The sequence below is a fragment of the Cyprinodon tularosa genome, unplaced genomic scaffold (assembly GCF_016077235.1).
Source record: "Cyprinodon tularosa strain WSP-4 unplaced genomic scaffold, ASM1607723v1 ctg434, whole genome shotgun sequence".
Classification (NCBI taxonomy): domain Eukaryota; kingdom Metazoa; phylum Chordata; class Actinopteri; order Cyprinodontiformes; family Cyprinodontidae; genus Cyprinodon; species Cyprinodon tularosa.
This window is the reverse complement of record NW_024039157.1, coordinates 230,618-236,617: the sequence shown is the minus strand read 5'-3', so window position 1 is coordinate 236,617 and position 6,000 is coordinate 230,618.

The window sequence follows — 6,000 nt, the reverse complement described above, 5'->3', positions numbered from 1 at the left end:
ATTGAGTTATCTTTATTAAAGCAAACAAAGAAGACAGGAAGGATACTGCAATTATAACAGATCCAACTACACTGAAAATATGAATCAAATCTATTTAAAAAAATAATAAATTCCAGAGCACAGCTTTTCCAGATTATAATGTCTTTAATTCAGATTGAGGATTATGGTTAGATAAATTAAAAGTCACATACTTTCGTATTCATCAGTCTGGCATAGATGACCTGAGAGGTCAGAACCAATATGGCGGAGAAAATGTAATTAAACCAAATGCCCTAAACATTAAAGTTTCTCTTTCCTCTCCAGGTTGAAATTAACCAAATGCTTTAGAGGAAAAATCATTAAACTCTAGAAAAATCACTCAGCCATTGTTCCCTGTGCGTAGTTCATAATTCAATCTAAAGCTGCTGTTTGTGTGTTCCTGTTCAGAGGCAGAACATGTCTTTGCCTGCGGGTAATCCAACCCTTGTATAAGCTGGCATGAGTCAGTAAGGAGGTCAAGAGGAAGGGTAACAGAGCCTGAAACAACAGATAGCAATGAATCAAGCCTTTTCTCAGTGATTCCTCATTATCGTTTTATCAATTTGCAACAAATCAGGGCCGACTGTTCTTTAGCAACATGTTAACAAGAAAGACGAAGCTTTTTGGGGGTGATAAAACATGTGGCCAAGCTTTTGTTGTGAAACCTAAGCGCTGGAGGTGTCACATGATGGTCTATTCCATGACGCTTGTTTAGCCTGACATTGGTCACAGGTAAACATTTACTCTGAGAGAACAAGCACCTGATTCAAGCATGGAAATTTAACACCAAGTGTTCGTTTTTTCAAAATGAGAGGGCAGAGTTATTTTGCCGACAGTATCATGATCTGAGCTTCACAGGCTATACAATCCCAGATTCTGTGCATCACATAAGTAAGTAAGGAGAGCATCACTGTGTGAAGCAGCCATGGGGTCACTTTAGAGGAGTTGCACAGAACCAAAGCTCAGGAGTTAGATCCATCAGCAGTCAAACAATTCAAAGCTTCACTGATGAACAAAGCAAACATTCATATAAGAATGATCCAGTTTTGGTAGAAACAAACACAGCCCTTTAGTCTCTTCCATAGAACAACAGGGACCTTCTGCATGAAAATAAAATGCACATGGCTAGAAACAAGTCGTCTAATTTAGATAGAACAAACTGCTAATCTTAAAAACATCCTGTTCACCGGAAGGTGACAGATTAATCGGATGTTAATCTTTCATAGAAATGCCGTTCCATTTAAAAAAAAAACGACTGTTCTGCAGCAGGGTTGCTGTTGCATTTTTTTTTACCTTTAAGTTCCTTTTAGTTTGGTTTAATGGGGATCAAAGTAAAATAAAAAAAACTTCGCAGAAATCTCCAGCAATGATGGAGCATCAGTGTTTAACAAAAACAACAAAGGGGAGTTCCAAAAAAGTAAAAAAAAAAAATCAACTGGACTTTGTTTTCAAGTTTGAAGACAACAAAGTGAAGTTTATTCTATAAACATTCACCTTTGCCATTCGTTTGTATTGATCCCTCTTTGTTGTGATACTCAGGGGTGGCAATGGTCCATTACATCAGTGAAAGATTTAGGGACAGTAGGCAAGGCAAGTTGACGCAATTCAAGGCAAGTTTATTTTTATGGCACAATTGCTTTACGTGATTCATCAATGTGGCAGTCTGAAAGATTGGCCTCAACAGGAAAGAAGGAAATCAGGATTTACAACCCAAAACATGCAAACCCAGCTAAGGTGGAGGAGCTACGTTACAGCTCTTCTTGCACATTGATTTTTTTCTAGGTTGCATAAAACGCAAATAAAAACACAGATTTTTTGGTCCTTTTGGGCAACATTTGCATGCCACTATAAAAGGTTCAGAATGTAGACCAAGTCAGGAGTAAAACAGATAAGCTTGTGTTACTTTACATAACTTTATTGATCCTCTGTACCTGTTGATGCAGGTTTAAACTCACCAAATTCAGTGTTTTCCGCTCTTCGAACCTGCAGTCTTCTACTAGCCAAACAAATAAATGCATCGTGGTGCGGTCCAGCTCTTTATGTAACAATGGTGCAATCTAGGTTTTTTCGTTTAGCGTGAAACAGAGAGTACCCAAACAGACTGCATGCAAGTTCTGCAGCAGGTTCTGCTGTGAATCTTACAGTTACAGTGTTGCACTCGGCGGGACAGGGACCAAGGTTTTAGAAAACATTAGATATGAATGAGAACAGGTTGGATGTGATCCCAATGCAAAGCTACACTGGAAAAATATCTAATTCTAAATGAGTGATTTTTTCTTAAAATAAGTGCATTTGTTCTTGGATTGAGGAGGTAAAGCAGACATTTTATCAATGGAACAAGACAATTTACACTTAAAATAAGAAAACACAATTGCATTGTCTTATACCAACAGCATATTATCTAATTATCTTATTTTAAGAGTAAAAATACAAATTCCATTGGCAAACTATCTCTTTTGCCTTCTCAAATTAAGGGAAAATACAATTAATTTAAGACATTTTTACTTATTTCTAGATCATTGTTCCGTACTCATCATTTTATTTCATTACTAAAATCATTTAAAATAAGATAAAAATTCTGAATTGTTATTTTCTGAAAAATGTGTGTTTCCATACTATCTGAGTTTGTGTAGGAGGTGTAAGTTACGCCACATGGGTCAGTTTGTTTGCATCTGGGCAAAATAAGGTCACAGAAATTGTGACCTTTTCTGCCACTGCAGTCCTCGAACTCTGCCATAGTAACCACCACCTCTTATGCAAACTCTGATAGTGTTTCCTCTTTTAGCTGTATTTGTGTTTCCCTTTCTTTGATTTTTTTTTCTCAAACTTCTCTGTGTTTGTGTGGTAAAAACTTGGCATTACATAAGTATATTCCAGAGCCTGGTTAAACTTTACACGTGTGTGCTCGGTCAACAAAACCCAGCCTGGAGTTTAAAGACTGCTCCAGGTTGGTGTGCAAACGACAAATCCATTCATCATGCATGCTCTGTCGCACGGCTCTGCCAAATACCTGCACTCATAGTGGCATTTATTCACCACTAAAACCTGAAAGGACCTGGAAAGAACAACGCTTCCAAGAATCGGTTTGTTGCACCAAAGTTAGGACATTCAGTTCTGCTAAGACCGAGTTTAGTCTGCTGCTCCATTTGTAGACATCCACAAAAAAGGCATTGCTCAAAACAAAGCAATTTCTTACAAAATAAACATACTTTTTATAGTTTTATCAGAACAGGAGTAATCTATGAGGCTAAGGTCTGGATTTTGTAATTATTTGTAAGGACTTTAAGTTAAATCCTATTCATAGTCATGTGATTAATTCCACTCTTAAATACCTTACAGAACCTATTTAGCATTACTAATAAGTAATACAATGTTCTCCTGAAAAGAAAAAAATCCTATTAAAAACATAACATTCAGACATTTGAAACAGCTTGTTTTGACATATTATAACAATTACACTAATTTACAGGCAGCTCACACCTCTTCCATGCATCAGGAAGCTGTTTGCTTCCTTTTAAGCTAAGTTCGGAATCCGGAACTAGAAGTGATGAAGGCATTTTGAGAGCACGTCCTGTGCAGGGCAGACCTTGACATATGAAGACAGACAGGAAGTTAAAGTGTGAGGCTAAAATCAGACCTTAATTGCTGTTTTTAGCGAAAACTGAACCCTGCTCGTTTTAAATTTAGATTTGTAAGAAGTTGTTTTACTGTTTAGCAATGTTTGATGATATGTACACTTATATACACTCACCGGCCACTTTATTAGGTACCCCATGCTAGTAACGGGTTGGACCCCCTTTTGCCTTCAGAACTGCCTCAATTCTTGGTGGCATAGATTCAACAAGGTGCTGGAAGCATTCCTCAGGGAGTTTGGTCCATATTGACATGATGGCATCACACAGTTGCCGCAGATTTGTCGGCTGCACATCCATGATGCGAATCTCCCGTTCCACCACATCCCAAAGATGCTCTATTGGATTGAGATCTGGTGACTGTGGAGGCCATTTGAGTACAGTGAACTCATTGTCATGTTCAAGAAACCAGTCTGAGATGATTCCAGCTTTATGACATGGCGCATTATCCTGCTGAAAGTAGCCATCAGAAGTTGGGTACATTGTGGTCATAAAGGGATGGACATGGTCAGCAACAATACTGAGGTAGGTTGTGGCGTTGCAACGATGCTCAATTGGTACCAAGGGGCCCAAAGAGTGCCAAGAACACACCATGACACCACCACCACCAGCCTGAACCATTGATACAAGGCAGGATGGATCCATGCTTTCATGTTGTAGACGCCAAATTCTGACCCTACTATCCGAATGTCGCAGCAGAAATCGAGACTCATCAGACCAGGCAACGTTTTTCCAATCTTCTATTGTCCAATTTCAATGAGCTTGTGCAAATTGTAGCCTCAGTTTCCTGTTCTTAGCTGAAAGGAGTGGCACCCGGTGTGGTCTTCTGCTGCTGTAGCCCATCTGCCTCAAAGTTCGACGTACTGTGCATTCAGAGATGCTCTTCTGCCCACCTTGGTTGTAACGGGTGGTTATTTGAGTCACTGTTGCCCTTCTATCAGTTCGAACCAGTCTGGCCATTCTCCTCTGACCTCTGGCATCAACAAGGCAATTCCGCCCACAGAACTGCCGCTCACTGGATGTTTTTTCTTTTTCGGACCATTCTCTGTAAACCCTAGAGATGGTTGTGCGTGAAAATCCCAGTAGATCAGCAGTTTCTGAAATACTCAGACCAGCCCTTCTGGCACCAACAATCATGCCACGTTCAAAGTCACTCAAATCACCTTTCTTCGCCATACTGATGCTCGGTTTGAACTGCAGGAGATTGTCTTGACCATTTCTACATGCCTAAATGCACTGAGTTGCCACCATGTGACTGGCTGCTTAGAAATTAAGTGTTAACGAGCAGTTGGACAGGTGTACCTAATAAAGTGGCCGGTGAGTGTATATAAAAATGTAAGATTTTTGCTTCCATAATTTCTATGTGTGAACTGAGGATGTGGAAGAATTTAAAAGACTTTAACAATGTAAGGAAGAGGCTGGGCCTGACAGTAGATGGAGAGCTACAGGAAACTGGGAATTACTCCTGACTTCCAAAAAAACGATAAAAAACAATCCAGTGGACTTTGTTTCCAATGTCTTCAAACACAGAAGCAAAGTCCATTGGATCGTTTTTAACTTTTTTTTTTGGAATAGATGTAGCGTATATCTCATTACTATTGTAACACTGTAATAAACACATTATTGCAACTTGATATATACTCCCTCACTCCATTATCAGATACACACTGCTGATTTTAGGTTTAAAGGTGTCTACTTTTTAAAAAAATACACTTGCACAACTTGTACCCGCTCCAGAGGGAACCCCTATTAAATGCATGCGAATTCATGCAATTTCTCCTCATACATGCTATGTTTAAAAGTTGCTTTTCTCATAGCTCATACAAGCTTTCTGTGTCCGATAGTCTGCCCTAACCCCTAAATCCCTTTAATCGCTAAATAAGCGAGAACTATATAGTGGACTTATAGCGAACTCAGTTAACTGACCGTTCAGGCAGATTATCACTGCTTTTTACTCCCCGTTAGTCACGTAACTCCTCCTTCACTGCGTGGTGCCTGCGACATCTATGTTATTAGCAAGTGTCTATGGCGACAACAGTGACAAATCCCATAATGCTTTGCAAGGAGGTCTGCAAAGAACTCTCCGCGCAAAGCATTCCGGGATATATCTGCCTCTTCTGAGGCCTTTCTTTTCTTCTCCTGAACTTCATAGACACTTTTTTTCTTATGCCATGAGAAAAAGCGGTGAGAAAAGTAGGCTTCAATGACTGTCTGAAACTGTTGCTCACCAAAAATAGATGCCTGAAATATATATATATATATATATATATATATATATATATATATATATATATATATATATATATATATATATATATACATATTTGTATACGTAAACATATCACCAGAA